This window comes from Lucilia sericata, unplaced genomic scaffold (genome assembly GCF_015586225.1).
Source record: "Lucilia sericata isolate MDLA Ls3-8-SP2 unplaced genomic scaffold, ASM1558622v1 Contig000082F_arrow, whole genome shotgun sequence".
Classification (NCBI taxonomy): domain Eukaryota; kingdom Metazoa; phylum Arthropoda; class Insecta; order Diptera; family Calliphoridae; genus Lucilia; species Lucilia sericata.
The window spans coordinates 404,137-419,509 of NW_023994115.1; the positions used below are offsets into that span (position 1 = coordinate 404,137).

Below are 15,373 nucleotides of genomic sequence, written 5' to 3' on the forward strand. Positions count from 1 at the left end.
TTATAATAAGATTTGTTAATTTATTAATTGATTAAAATCAAACATTAGGTTCGAAGGACCATTTTAGCTCCAAGACCAATAAACGCTCTATTAGATTTGGAAGTACTTTAGAGGGTATTTAAAAAGAATACACAGAGGAAAAAAATATACCTGCCTGTTACCAAATTAACACCAAATTTTTTAATAACATCCATTGTCAAGTATATACATACACACAACAACAACATGTAATATAGACCACGCAACTTTGTCAACATTGCAACAATTCGTTGTCGCAATCTAAACTTTATGCACATCCGTTGTCTATAAGTTAACAAACATGGTAAGCTCAAAATGCGTTGTAAATAGTGAGCTTACCACGTTTGTTAACATTTAAACAACGGGTGTGCATAAAGTTTACATTGCGACAACGAATTTTTGCAATGTTGAAAAAGTTGCGTGCTTTACATTGTATGTTGTTGTTGTATGTATGTATGTATATACTTGACAATAGATGTTATTGAAAAATTTGGTGTCAATTTGGTAACAGGCGTGTATATTTTTTTTCCTCAGTGTAGGGGAAACGTTTCTAATAGAACGGTTTTTGTTCCCTAAGCGTAAGGTTCGAAGGACCATATTAATAAGAGCACTGAACGTGTTTATTGTTTATCTAAATTAGAGTATTTCATACTCAATCTTCTAACAAAGAATGGTTTTTACATTATCCATTTTCTCTCAAGAAACTAAATTTTAAAAACAACAAACCCCTTAAATTTGGCACCAATTTTCTTTTCACCTAAACCAGACAATTCAGCTTTAATGCAGAATATTTCAAAATACACAGAACATGTAAGTGCTTTTGTTTTCTTAAGAAGTTTCTTTAAGAAGTTTTTAAAGCAAATTTTAAAGGATCAAAACAAGTGTTTTTCTTTTCAAGAAAACAGGAAAATGCGCATTTTATATAAAAAATAAATAAATATGAAAATGACAACAAACAACAACAAAGTTATGTACATATGTATAAATTTCATGTAATTTTTTTTTTTTTTGTTGTCTGCAAAAGAATATAAAAAATAAAAGCAGGAGCTAAACGACTTGAGATAAATGAAATGAATGAAGAAAATACACCAGCAGACATGTAATATTCCTTCTTTTTTCTATTTTTTCTTCAAAAAAGTTAAAATAAAGAGAACAAGAAAAAATTTTTCCAAAAATGTATCGTGCAAGGATATTAAAAATGAAAGTGAAAGTTTTGCCATATAAAATAAATGAAAAAACATAAAATACATAAATTGTTTTTATATAAAAAGGACTTTGAAAGAAAATTAAACGAGCAAAGTTTAAAGGCGATTACACACATTCTATATGGACTAAAATGTTGAGAAGTATGTGTGTGTGGGATGTGAAAGCAAATACTCATGCTTAAATATTGACAATAATTTGAGAAAATGTTAATAAAAAAATGGATAAAAAAATAGAAGAAAATAGCTAAAAAATTAAAAATACAGACACAAGGACTTAACGACATGTAAGGAATACAATATTAGAGTTGTTGTTTGAAAAGAATGAAATAATAATGGTCGAAATTTTCTCGTTATTGTAATGTGCTCTGGTATACGTAGCAGATTTTAAATATTAAAGTGTTAAATCAAATTTTAAAATTTCGTATAAATAGTGAATTTGCTCAAAACTTTCATTTCACGAAATTTCGAATAAATAGAAAATTAAAAAAAAGGTTTTATATGAAAAATGTGAATAATATTATATTTTGTATTTAATTCATATGGAAAGTACTAAGCCCCCATTGAAATTCCGCCCATTTATTTCTAAATGTTCACATGAATGTCAAAATTCTTCATGTAAAATTTGAAGATTCTAGCTATCTCAGATATACGAATTTTTCTATTTAATTCGTATGGGGGTTCCAAGCCAACCCCTAATGAAAGTCCGCCTTTTTTCCTAAAATGTTCAGATGAATATTTAAGTTCTTCGTGCCAAATATTAAAAATATAGTTCTATTAGTTTTGCAGATAAACGAATTTTTGTATTTAATTCATATGGGAGGTTCCGTTCCCCCCATTGGTAGTCCGCCAATTTATTACCAAAAATGTTTGCACGAATGTTAAAGTTCCTCGTGCAAAATTTGAAAATTCTAACTCCCATAGTTTTCAAGATAAATGAATTTTTGAATTTTATTTATATGGGAGGTGCCTCGCCCCCTGCTGCTAGCCCGTCTACTTTTTGCCTCATTGACCCTAAAGTGGCTCCGACTCCACTCCGCCCATTTTGTCCAAAAATATTCATATGGATGTCAAAGTTGTCAGTAAAAAAATTTAGGACTCTAGCTGTTGCAGTTTCTGAGATATACAACTTTTAATACTTATTTTGTATGTGGGCGTGTCTCCTCCTATAGTTCCTTCCAGACATACAGGAAGACACTGTGAAAATTTCAGATAAATTTTGAAAAATTTTGTATAATTTTGAATTTTGGAAAAATTTCATATAAATGGTAAATTTTTTAAAAATGAGCACACAAAAAATATTAAATTTTTTTACTTGAAAAATTTCATTAATTTAAGCACTCTTTGTAAACTCTGTAAAAGTACATCTATTTGCAGAAAAATCAGAAAAACGCCATTTTCATAAAAACAAACAACATCAACAACAAAAAAAAAACTTTTGTTTTGACGCAATATTTTCTTGTTAAAATAAAACAGCAACAAAAAAGTAATAGAAGAATAAAGAAACCAGTCATATGTTAAAGTTTAGATGGTTAAAGAAAATTTCATAAACACACTTGCAACCAACAAGCAAGAAAAAAAACATTAAGTATACACGACGCACTGTCACGGTGGGTGGTTGTTGGTTGCTGGTAAAAGGGGTTAGAGAACGAGTAGACTGACTATCTTTCTAGCTGTAGTTGTCATTAGAACTTGTTAAGAAAGACACGTTTACTTAAAAGGAATAAACCGAGGTTTATTTTTTATTCTATTTTATCTTCTTTGCTGTATTAACAAAACAACTATTGTCTAGAAGTTTTTTTGCTGCATATTTTTATTATAAAGAAAAATATAAAATATTCAGACTATAAGGGTTTGAGTAGAAACATTTTTATGTGCTGGCAGAGTACGATAATGGCAAATGGCAACCGAAATAAAATTTACGACATTATTAGCAAGGATACAAATATCAACGCTACGGGTAGCAGTAGTTTTTTGTTTGTGATTTAAGGTGTTGGGGTTAAGGATAAAATAAGAAAATTATTTTTTTGTAGTTTCTGTTGAATATCTAGCCAATTTTGGGAAATTGTGTGCAGAATAATTTGTTTGTGAAATTTAAGTAAAACTATTAAATTTTTATTTCTTATATGTAGTAAAATCTTGCATAAAAACAGAGACCAGGAGAAATCAGTTGGAGTTTAATATAAAATGAAAATTTAGGTTTTGTTTAAAACAAATGTTTGGTTTGTAATTGAAATAAAATTATATTACCAGTCTAGGGACAAATTAGATCTAAATTAAATATAATCGTTATGGTTCTGTTTTGACAAGCTGCTAGTTCCAATGAGGACGATAATCTATATTAAAGAGAAACTAACTCTGGATTCTATAAACCATATTTCATGATATAATCTATTTTAAAACAAAGATTAATGTAATCCAAAACCTGTTTCTTTGGAACCGAAATACGGAACAAGACTCCTGGAATTCCATATCTTAGATCAGCCCAGCAAACATTTTACTTAATTTACTTTTGGGGTTAGTGCCCTCCGGTAGGTTAGTGTTCTAGTCTGAGAAACTGGAGGTAGTGGGTTCGATTGCCACCTAAGGCATTGGTTAAGGAACATACTACAGGCCTGATAGAGTCCTAGGTGTATTAATTCGGATTTGATGTATATACAAATGTACATCCTCCTTTGAAACTAACTAACTTAATTTTGGGGGGAGAATAACTAAAAAATTAAACATTTCCTCAGTCGGAATTTGAACCCAGGTGTTCAGTTGCTCAGGTTCCAGCTGCTAACTCAATGCTTCATTAATTTTATTGTGATTTTGGGAAAATTTTCTTATATAAATATTAATCAAAGTCATTTTGAAAAACAAAATTAGTATCCAAAATAGGCTTCTGTTTGTTAAATGGTCGTCCTAGACAACCGGACCATAACAAATCCAAATTACCTATTCAGCTAAATGAAATAATGTGGTTAATAATGACCATTCATTACCAAGTAATGTATGAAATAACTACTGGTTATTACCAAAAATTCAAAAACATTTTCTGGAAGTGTTAAGCCTGAAAAAGAGCCATTTAACACTGCCTCCAGTAGTGTTCTAGTGTGAACGTCATAGGTACGATTCTCCCCAGAAAGGAGCTGAGAAAGGAGCGCACAACACTGACCAGGGATGTATTTCTTGGAAACTGATATAACATACATGTGGACATTTCGAAACATGTTACTTTTTTTAGCATGACCTTATTTAAAAAAGTATAAAAAGATTATTTCATTGGAACTTTCTTCAAAGATTACACATATCTTATTCATTTACTTTTTAATAAACTTTACAATAAAATTATATCATGCTATTTTCACTTAAGTAATTAGAATTCTCATAGACTAGTTTTATGAAATATTGATTACAATTCAATAACTATTGAAATCACTTTATAAAAAAAAGCTTAATAATCATGATAACAAAATAAACAATCTTAACTGGAAATAAATAAAATATAGATTTCTCGTAATAAACAAATGGCAAAAAGAGAAACACACACAACTGTACTCCCAACTCAAGTTAATAATAAACAAAAATTTTATCTAATGGAAAATGAAAAATGATAAAAAATAAAGACAAGTGCAAACATTTGAAATGCGTATTGCATGAATGCAATTTACTTTTTTTTAGTGCAAAAAAAAAGTAAGAGAAAAAAACTAAAATGATAAAGAAACAAAACTTGTAGTATAAAATGTATAGAGTACTAAACAGCTCATATAGTTTACGAGTTCCTGACTAAGTGTTGAAAATTTAAATTATGAAAATACACAATACACATGCAAAAAGTATAGAAAGATACACGTACGCAGTCATTTGTTCAGTAATAACAATCAGTATATAGATGAGTATGTCATGCATTTATGCATTTGCACTATTAAAAATAATATAGTGTAATAGAAAATTGAATATACAGATACAAATTTATTCAAGTATCAGATGTATATAGAAATTAATAACTGAAGTGTATGTAAAATTGTTTAACTCACTGTACTTCAAATATAGCTTAAGAAAATAGAAAAAAACAAGTAAACATTTCAATCGTGTGCATGAGATCATTTTTGTATGTAAACAAAATCTTACCCATGCTAAGAAACAAACCAAATCGAAAACAAAAACAACAAGAAATGTTGCAGAACAATATATTTATTGATTTGCAAACTGCTACATGTGGTAGGTAGTATGGTATAAGTAGCAAAGTACATACATTTCCACATCCAGCAATTGCAAGAATTGTGGTATGTATTCGTCGTCATCATCATCGAAGTCGTCTTCGCCATACTATGAACCATTGAAAATGAGAACATTGTAAAAATTTCAACAAATCATTACGACATGCATTTGCGGCATTAGTACTTGGATATGTTTATGTAAAAAGCTTTTTTATTTTTCTTGATTTTTAGACATCTCGCATTGATTTAGTGTGTTGACTAAATTGTTGCAACATTTTACTTTAGAATTGCGATCACTTTGTTATTAAGTGATGGTGGCAAAGAGTAGAAGAAGGCAAGGTAAAGATAGGGACAGAGTGAGCGAGAGAGTGTGAGAGAGAAAGACTGAACACGAACGTATTTGCTACAACACCCATTTGCATAAACGAACAAATAAACATTGACAGCTAAATCGTGAATGTTATATTTTTAAGAGCGAAAAGGTAACAATTTGCATAAAGATTATAAAATTAGTGAATTGAAGAAAACAGTGGACCGAACGAAGATTTGAGTGAAACATAATTTAAAAATGAATTGTTAATCTTCGCTTAAAATGATCACAGAGATGCATATATCACCGATTTCACATATTTGTTTTCTGTCAAAAAATGTTATTATTCATAAAGTACATGATCTTGGAAGCTCTCTAAGATAATATACAACGGATACGTGAGAGCTTTTTTACTCTAAGATCTTCCACAGTTAATAAAAATACATAAAAGTCGTCGAATATCGTTGCACAATCTTCAAATAAATCTTGTGCGCAACGTACAGCCTGCAATTTTTGATATATTATTATTTTTGGCCCAAGGACGAAGCCTGTTGAAAATTGTTTAAATCGGTCCACTATCTATCTAGTCCCCAAATAACGGGACCTTCCGATTTGACCTTTTTAGTTCATAGTAAATCTTCAGGAATCGGCACAACTAAAATTCATATAAGCATAAATAACAGTAACGATTTTTTTACCAATCGGCCCTCAATTTCCCACGCCCGCACACAAACAAATTCCCCATTAGAAAATTACTTAAACATCTATAATTGACTTTAAATATTAATAACACGATGAAATTGAGCATAATTTAGGAATCCAACTAAATCCAACACGTGATCCGAATAAAGATCGAACTCCTTCTATTCATAATTTTTGAACAGAGGTCTATAGCATAAAGTCAGTATTTCGTTATAAGGCAAGAATCAGAACATGCTTAAGATTATCTCATTTAAATTGAAAATCTAGTTTGGAAACTAGATCAAAAACAGATAGTGCAGATTTCTTTCCACCGACCAATCCACTGTGCCACTTTTGGAATAAATAAGGTGAAGAAAATCCATTACAAAAGCAAAACAAAATAGGCCGTATAATGAAAATAAACACAACGCAATTCTATAGTATATACACGTACGATTCCATACGTTTATCATTTGCATGAGCATGCATAATTTTAGAATAGAAAAAAAAAAAATTGGTAAAAGCATAAAAAACATAAAACAAATTAGAATGAAACCAAAAATCATTAGATATAGAGCCGTGAAGAAATAAAAAATAAACAAGTTCAATCACATTTTGAACTTTTGATTTTTAGAGGTAAAGAATACGATACAAACATAAATACACAACTGCATTTATTAATACAGGAATAAAAATTGGTACAGTTGTCGATAAGTGATAAAGATTTCTAAGAGATTATCTAGGATTGTAAGCTATTTAGGCAAGAATGAAGATAAATATATGATTGTTTTTATGACAGTAGTTATTTTTTTTAATCTAAGTTTAGCCTGATTCTATTGTTGCAATTTTTTTTTTAATATTTTGGGTAAATATTGCTGCAGAAAGCGATGATGTTAAGGGTTTATTGTGAAAGAATAGAAGGGAAGGTTACCGAATACATTAAATAAATGAAAAACAAAAAGTTTCAAATTTCTCTTAAACTATGTTAAAGATTTTAACTAGCTTGAACAACTTGAGTAAAATAGGAAGTGTTTTAAGTAGTCTCCCAAATCCTTGTTACTTGTTTTCGCCTACTTCCCCTTTAACAAATCTGATTATATCGGTTATAAAAAATACAATTTGAAATTTAGTGTTTTCTTAGTGGACTTTTTTCATTAAAAATGTTTCTTTTATATATACAAAGAAAATAAAATAGAAATGTTTCAGTTCAATGTACTTGTTGGCCTATATTGCGTATAGCAACCACTACATACTACATAAACTGATGTTGCAACATCTTGCAACAATAACTATAAAAATAAAGAAATATACTATGTACTATAAGAAACATAAAAGAATGGAGTGCAATACAACTTTTTTTTTCTAAAAAAAAAATTTCGACAACCCTCCACTTGCACTTACTCAGTAGTGACTTCTTGCTTGCATGCATAATGGGAAAAGATGGAACATGTAGATGTGTTATGGGAAAAGGATGGAGGCAGGCAGCTAGCTATTGCTATGAAGTTGCCAAGATTTTGTTTTTATTTTCCTTTTATTTATGTAAATGTTATGTTGCCAAATGTTGCACATTTGCACAAAAATACAAAATAAACAAAAATTTAATAACATAAGGTAAGTTGAAAGAAAAAAAATCTAAACCTACTAAAAATAGATTAGCGCGCCAAAATTCAACTAAATACCACATACAACTCCTTCATGAAAAAGAAGAAGAAAAAAAACTAAAACAAAAATATACATTTAGAAGTATCTAGTAGTTGTGGGCCTCTCAACATGATCACATTTGTTAAATGTATATAAAATTCTATGTTGCATGTTGTTGTTGTTCTTATACAACATATTGAAGAAAGTGAAATGTTGTTTTTTATCGATGCAATCAAATTTGTTTAGTGGTGCAGCAGGCTGACTGAGTGAGTGAGTGTTGACTGGCAGTAGCAGTTTTATACTTATATGTTGTAAGTAGAGTACTTTGTGCCTGGGTTTTCTTTTAAATTGCTACAAATTACATGATATTTTTTAATAATAATAAAAGCAATTTAAAGCAATTAAACTTAAAAAGCAAAAGTAATTTGAACATTAAAAACATTCTGTACTTAAGATATTAAGAGCTGCCATTTGAATGGGGAATTTTTTTTTATCATAAGTATATAAAGGAAGAAACTAGTAAATTTTAATGTTTATAGTCTTTAAGAATCATCTAACAGTAAAATATTTAATGGCTAAATAGCGAGTTACATGTAATCGCACAAAAGCAAAGCTAAACTGACACATTCCGATATCGAAAACTGACTGACCATTTGACTTCTTTTGGTTTGCAAAATATAAGAATGTAGTGAAAACAAGGAATTCTAACGCTTCTTCTAATCAAATCAATACCTTTTCAGAACTTTAAATTCAAAAATAAACTTAATTTGTATCATTCCCCAGAATAGTTTTGTTTCAACTCTGAAGAGTTGGGATACTCTTAATTATATGTAAGCCATTACAAAACTAGTTCTAAGTAATAGAAACGTAAGTAATGGAAATGCATCACTATTATTGGTTTGAGTTAAATAATATGTATAATACTAGCCTTACCCAGTGTGCTTTGCTACCCTAAAAGCAGTATAAATAAAAAAACCCACTTAACGATTTTGAAGATTCTTACTGCAATAGTTCTCTAGATTTACAATATGTTACATATTAGAGATGCCAAGCAAATTACTGAAAGCTCGCCAATTTCTATCTATCTATGAAAAATTTTAATAATATAATAGTTTCCAAGATATACGAAATTTTGTATTTAATTCATTTATGTAGTGCCAAGCCCCCAATTGAAAGCTCGCCCGTTATTCTCTAAATGTTCACATGAATGTCAGAGTTTTTTATGTAAAATTTTAAGATTCTAGCTCTAGTAGTTTCCAGATATACAATTATTCTATTTCATTAATGTGGGGGCTTCAAGCTCCCCAGATGAAAGTCCGATCTTTTTCCTCCAAAATATTCAGATGATTATTGAAGTAATTTCTGCAAAATTTGAAGAATCTAGTTCTATTAGTTTCCCAGATAAACGAAATTTTATATTTAAGTCATATGGGAGTTGTCAAGTTCTCCATAGAAAGTCCGCCCGTTATACTCTAATTATTCAGATGAATGTCAAAGTTTTTCAAGTAAAATTTGAAGATTCTAGGTCTAATAGTTTCTAAGATATACGAGTTTTTCTAATTAATTCATATGGGGGCTCCACGCTCCCCATATGAAAGTCTGCTCGTTTTCCCCCAAAATGTTCAGTTGAATATTAAAGTAATTTATGCAAAATTTGAAGAATATAGTTCTATTAGTTTCCCAGATAAATGAATTTTTGTATTTAATTAATATGGGAAGTGACAAGTCCCCCATTTAAAGTCCGCCAATTTATTCCCAAAATATTAACATGGATGTTAAAGTTATTTGTGCAAAATTTTAAGATTCTAACTGTAATTGTTTCTAAGATAAACGAGTTTTTGTTTTTAATTTATATGGGAGGTGCCACGCCCCCTAATGCTAGTCCGCCTACTTTTTGTCCTAAATAATCATATTGACACTAAAGGGGCTCCGACAAATTTTGAGGAATCTAACTGTTATATTATCTCAAATATACGGATTTAATATTTTCTAATATAGGCTTGGCACCTCGCCCACTTGAAATTTCAAAATAAAAAGTAGCCTATTACCTATTCCAGACATACTGGAATACGCTGTGAAAATTTCAAGAAAATCGGTTCAGCAGTTTTGTAGTCTATAACGTTCAAACATACAAACATGCAAACATACAAACAAACACACATTCATTTTTATATATATGTATATATATAGATATAGATAGATTTATATAGTCGTAAGGCAATCTTAAATAATGGTTCTAAAATGTTTTGAAAATATTTGCAAAAACCTTTGGCAACTCATAATTTTTCTTTTTTTCTAAACAACATGCGTAATTTTTCTACAATTACGAAATCAATTTATTTTAAAAAGCTAATTTCTTTATTTATTTTTTTCTAAATCTAAATATTGATTAAGTTTCTTCTACATTTACATATATCTGTATCTTATAGTTGTTTTCGAAAAAAAATTAAAGAGAGAAAATGAATCAAACGTAAGAAGAAAAAAAAAAGTTCAAATGTTATTTTCAGTATCTCTGTTGTCGGTTTGGCTATCATTTTCCGACAGCAAACCGAAACACCAATCATTCTCTATTATTTTACATGCAATGCGGAAATTTTACAGATGCTGTAACTGAAAAAAAAAGAATTAAAGTTTTCTTTTTTTGTTTAAATATTTGTTTTGTTTTATAGCCTTAACAAATTGAAAAAGAAAAGAGTAAAATTGTTCAGATGAAAAACTGTAAAGGCTAAATACACATCAAAGTCCAAATAGACCATTTACTCATGTCGATTGTACGAGGCAGAAAAGTTTATAAAAATTTAATTTTATTTGGTCGAGTAGCAGAAAATCGAACAGAGTTTTGTTTACTTTAAGGAGTGAGTATATTTTGTGCATTTTTATAAAGAACCCCAACGATTCACCACTTCGAACACACACGAAAAAGCTTTAAAATTAAAAAAAAAAAAAACTTAAATTGTTCTAGTTTTTTTATATTTATTTCGTTTAATTTAATCGTTAAAATATTTCTAAAGGAAATTTGTACAGAGACTTTGTTTATGTAAAAGTTTATGGAATTATGTATATATGTATACAATAGGCAATATAAATACATATGTACATAAGCAATTAAATAGTTTCTGTTTATTATACTTGGAGGTCTTTTTTTAACGATACCAGGGGTCACTTTTTGTATTAAAAATAAATTTGAATTGAAAAAAAACACACTCCAGTATTATGTATTTTAATGAAGGGCCAGTTGTTGAATGTGTATACGATTACTAATACTAGTTTATGAAAAAATTAAAATGTCTCAAGATGCATTAATGTAAACGACACTTCCGTTTAACTTGTTCTCATTTCTAATAGCGGATATTTATTTATATTTACAACTTTTTGTTATCGCAACCTAAGCTATCAAATTGTAAATTTAATTTTTGTAATAACGACCGTTTTAGTGCACAACAGATCTGAATCCCTGGTGGGAATTGAATCCCGACTAGTAGACTAGCATACTACCAGATATTAATTTTATTCAAAATTCTTTGAAAGTTATTTACTCTACTTAAGAGTTTTGTTGTATATTTGTATTAATAAATGACATATCTTTAAATTTTAAATAAATATTTGCAATTTTAAAAAAATTGTATAAATATTTGCAAATTTCTTATTTTTTAAATGTATTTATTATTTTTAATTTAATAAATGCATTGTTATTTTTAATACAATTAACAAACTTATCTTGAAAAAAAATTCCTGAACTTTATCAGTAAATTATTTCTTATCATAATTTAATTATACATTACAGTCGAGTGTGGCTATAATTTACTCCAAAGTCCATGGAAATGGAAGAACATATATGCTTTACATTGTAACATAACTTCCCAATCTCTGCATTATATATTTTGTTTTAGACATTCGCATATTTTACTCTGTCGCTATGCGCAAAGCAAATCGAATCAGTTGCTTAACAGCATAGCTTGTAAATAATTCAATATCATTCCAATACTCTTGATCATTAGTGATACAACTACTTCTAAGTAAGACAATTGGTATGAACGTTTACATTATGGCAAATTTTAAATTGGATCTAGTTTAGAAACCTATAAATCAATTGTTTAGCAAATTTTACCTTGTGCCCTCAAAGCAAATCGAATCAGTTGCTTTTCAGCATTTTTTTAAAATAATTCAAGATCATTTCAATACTCTTGATCATTAGTGATGCATTATACAACTACTTCTATGTAAAACAATATGTAAGCAGAAGTCATTACGAAATAAATTATGTTACAACCGTTTTCATTATGACAAATTTTTATCTAGTTTAGAAACATATAAATAAATTGAATTCGCATATTTTACATTATCGTTATGCCCTCAAAGCAAATCCAATCAGTTGCTTTTCAGCACTTTCAGAAAATAATTCAAGATCATTCCAATACTCTTGATCATTAGTGATACATTATAAAACCACTTATATGTAAGACAATAGGTAAGCTGAAGTCATTACGAAATAAGTTATGACCGTTTTCATTATAACATATTTTGGATTGGATCTAGTTTAAATACCAATTAAAATAATACAAGATTTAATTAAATTAGGAGTTTAAAGTTATTTCTAAGTTTAGGGCTTGCAAAACCCCCGTCAGAGTGATGAGAGTCAAAAATGGTCTTTTTTTACAGATTTAACTTTATTATTTAGAAAGGTAGTCCTAAATTCAATGACGTCTTTTTTATAAGTATTGGAAAACTGAAAGATCTTGTTTTAAAATCAATAATTCTGCATAGAATACAATCATTTGTGTTTGTCAAAGAATCGGATGTTGACCAAAATTTTTGATTATTTGAAGATATATTGTTCAGAGTAGAAACAAGATTTGGAAGGTCTTTGGAACAGGGACTTATTTAAGTTTAGGTTTGAAGGAGGGCCACACAAGTATGTGTGTATTCACAAGACCAACAGTTGATCCAAAGTGAAAAGTACTATTGTCCGGAACCAATGCCTCTAGTATCATGTAGATTGTTCTGAAAGAAATAAGATTCAAAACAATGAAATCGATACCGCGATAATGCGATATCTTCTTGCTCCTCTTTGCACCATCGGCAAGTGTTATCATTACATAACTTAATTTTCTTATGGAAATATTTAAGCTCTTTATGATTATATATACAGGGACTTGTTACTTCTGAACTGTTTGGAAAAAGTTTTCTTAAAAGATTGTGTAAATTAATGCGCCATTGTTTTCATATACGTAAACTAATACCAAAAATTAAATCTTCTTTAGCTGTTACGAAATGCCCTCCCAGTACCTGTTTTCATTTTAGAAAATGAGGTTTGGCCAAAACTTAACTGAAAAGTTTAAAAAGTAATTTGAAAAGTATTTTATCTTTATTATCAAAATCTATTAAATCCATTCTTTCAAGCTTATATATTTTTGGGTCGATTATGTATTTCCGTTGCCACTTCAGTTGCGTTGCCAGTTGCAGATGTGGGTACTGGACTTGGAAACTTTATGTTTTATTCTAGACTGAAATCATTCTCTTGTTTTGAAGCTGGCAACGCAAGTGAAGTTCGATTGCCAAACACAATCGGCTCATTAATGTCTTTTTGAAATTTGTTATCTCGATTTAAGCTATTACTTTTCATCATAACCTGTTTCTACTGTATTAAAAATATGAAAAAATTATTTCTTTACGAACACAAAACAAACACATTTAATTTTATTAAATTAATAATGTGTCGAAAAGATTTCACCAAATGACTAAAGAAAAACTCATGTTTATTTATAAAGAAAAATAATATAATATTTTAAAGTCACATATATTTTTAAGACTACTAATTTAATTATGCAAGATATTTAAGAAATATGTATAAAATATAAAATATTTAAAAAAAGTTACCAGAAATCTTTAAAAAACATTTTTCATAAATTTTTTTCTAGTTCGTGTTGTGGTTTGGTTTTAATTTAACCAATAGTAGCAGTATAATTTTAATAATCCAGTAGGCAAAAAAACAAATATACCAGGGTAAATTTGGTAAAGATTTATAAAAAATAGTATAATTTTTTGGTGTTTTAGTTGTGGTAAAAGAAATTATCCAAATTAGTTCTTTTATGTAGATTAGAGTAGGAAGAGTTCGCTTTATTATTATTGTCTATTTAAAGTCGTTTTAACAGACACATACACAATTTTATTTTTTCAACAGAAAAAGGGGTTTGTTTTCACAATGAATTAAAGGGTATTTTTTTAAATTTCTTCTTCATATAATTAAAAAAAATAATATTAATTATTTTTTACTTTTTTTTAATATCAATCTTTTTAGTTAATTATCATTGATTAGTTACATTTAATAATTTTCTTAAATTCTTTATAATTTTCATTAAAACGGAAACTGCGTCATTTGAAATATTCGTAAAATTTAACAGACGATACAGATTTCATCTCATAATTTTTTGTTGTTTATTTTATTATGTTTATTATAATTTATATTTTTATTATTAAAAGTTGTTGTTGTTTTTGTTTATTAATATATAATTTTTCTTTCCACTATTACACTCTCAAATTGTTAAAAAAAACAACATTTACAATTCACGGTCAAACAAAGTGTTATCTTTAAGATTTTTTTTTTATTTTTTTACTCTCTTTTTTTAAGAATTAAATTTATTCCACTAATACATTTAACAAGACGTTTGGAGAAATATTTAAATATCATTTAATGTTTAAAACAAAACAAAAAATGTAGAAATGAAAATAAAATAAAATTTATTAAAAAGAAATTCACGAAAAACACGCGACTACGTAACGTCTAAACATTTTTACAGTCAGACATGCTCAAGGAGACTAAATGTGAAAATAAAAGCCGACGAGGAAAATTCACTTGCTCCCGACAATACGAATTACTACAAACCAACAACAATAAGCAAAACAATAACAAAATACACCAAAACACCAACAAAATACCGAACTAACTAGTGGATGGGCAAAGTAGAAGAAGAAAATGAGGAAGCAACAACAACTACAATAATACAAACAACTATATGATGTTGTTGTCGTTGTTTGATTATAATAGAGAAAAAATAATATTCACTCACACATACATATAAATAATTGGACCTGATATTAATGAAATGAATACAAAAGTATCTGAAGAATACGGGTGCCTCAGCTGTGATGTGTTGATTTTTTTTGTTGTACTGAAACGGATACCAATTGAGCGAGAGGGGTTCCACAACAGAAATGTAACAAAACTCCCTGTATGAGCTGTTAAATAAAATTGGTGGTGTTGTTGTTGTTGTTCTGTTATATTTTACAGTGATTAACATTTAATTATGATCAAGAGACAT

General features: G+C 28.6%; 1 protein-coding gene across 3 annotated transcripts in view; it reads right to left on the reverse strand.

Moving 5' to 3' along the window:
• LOC119599585 (DEP domain-containing protein DDB_G0279099) overlaps window positions 1-14,871 on the reverse strand; it is a 34,706-nt gene extending 19,835 nt beyond the window's left edge. The window contains exon 1 of one of the 3 annotated variants that reach the window (XM_037949397.1): window positions 13,932-14,871. The gene's annotated coding sequence lies outside the window, so the exon portion shown is untranslated. The remainder of the gene's footprint in view (window positions 1-13,931) is intronic. The other 2 variants (XM_037949398.1, XM_037949400.1) reach the window with 2 other exon arrangements.
• Between the last annotated feature and the right edge of the window lie 502 nt (window positions 14,872-15,373).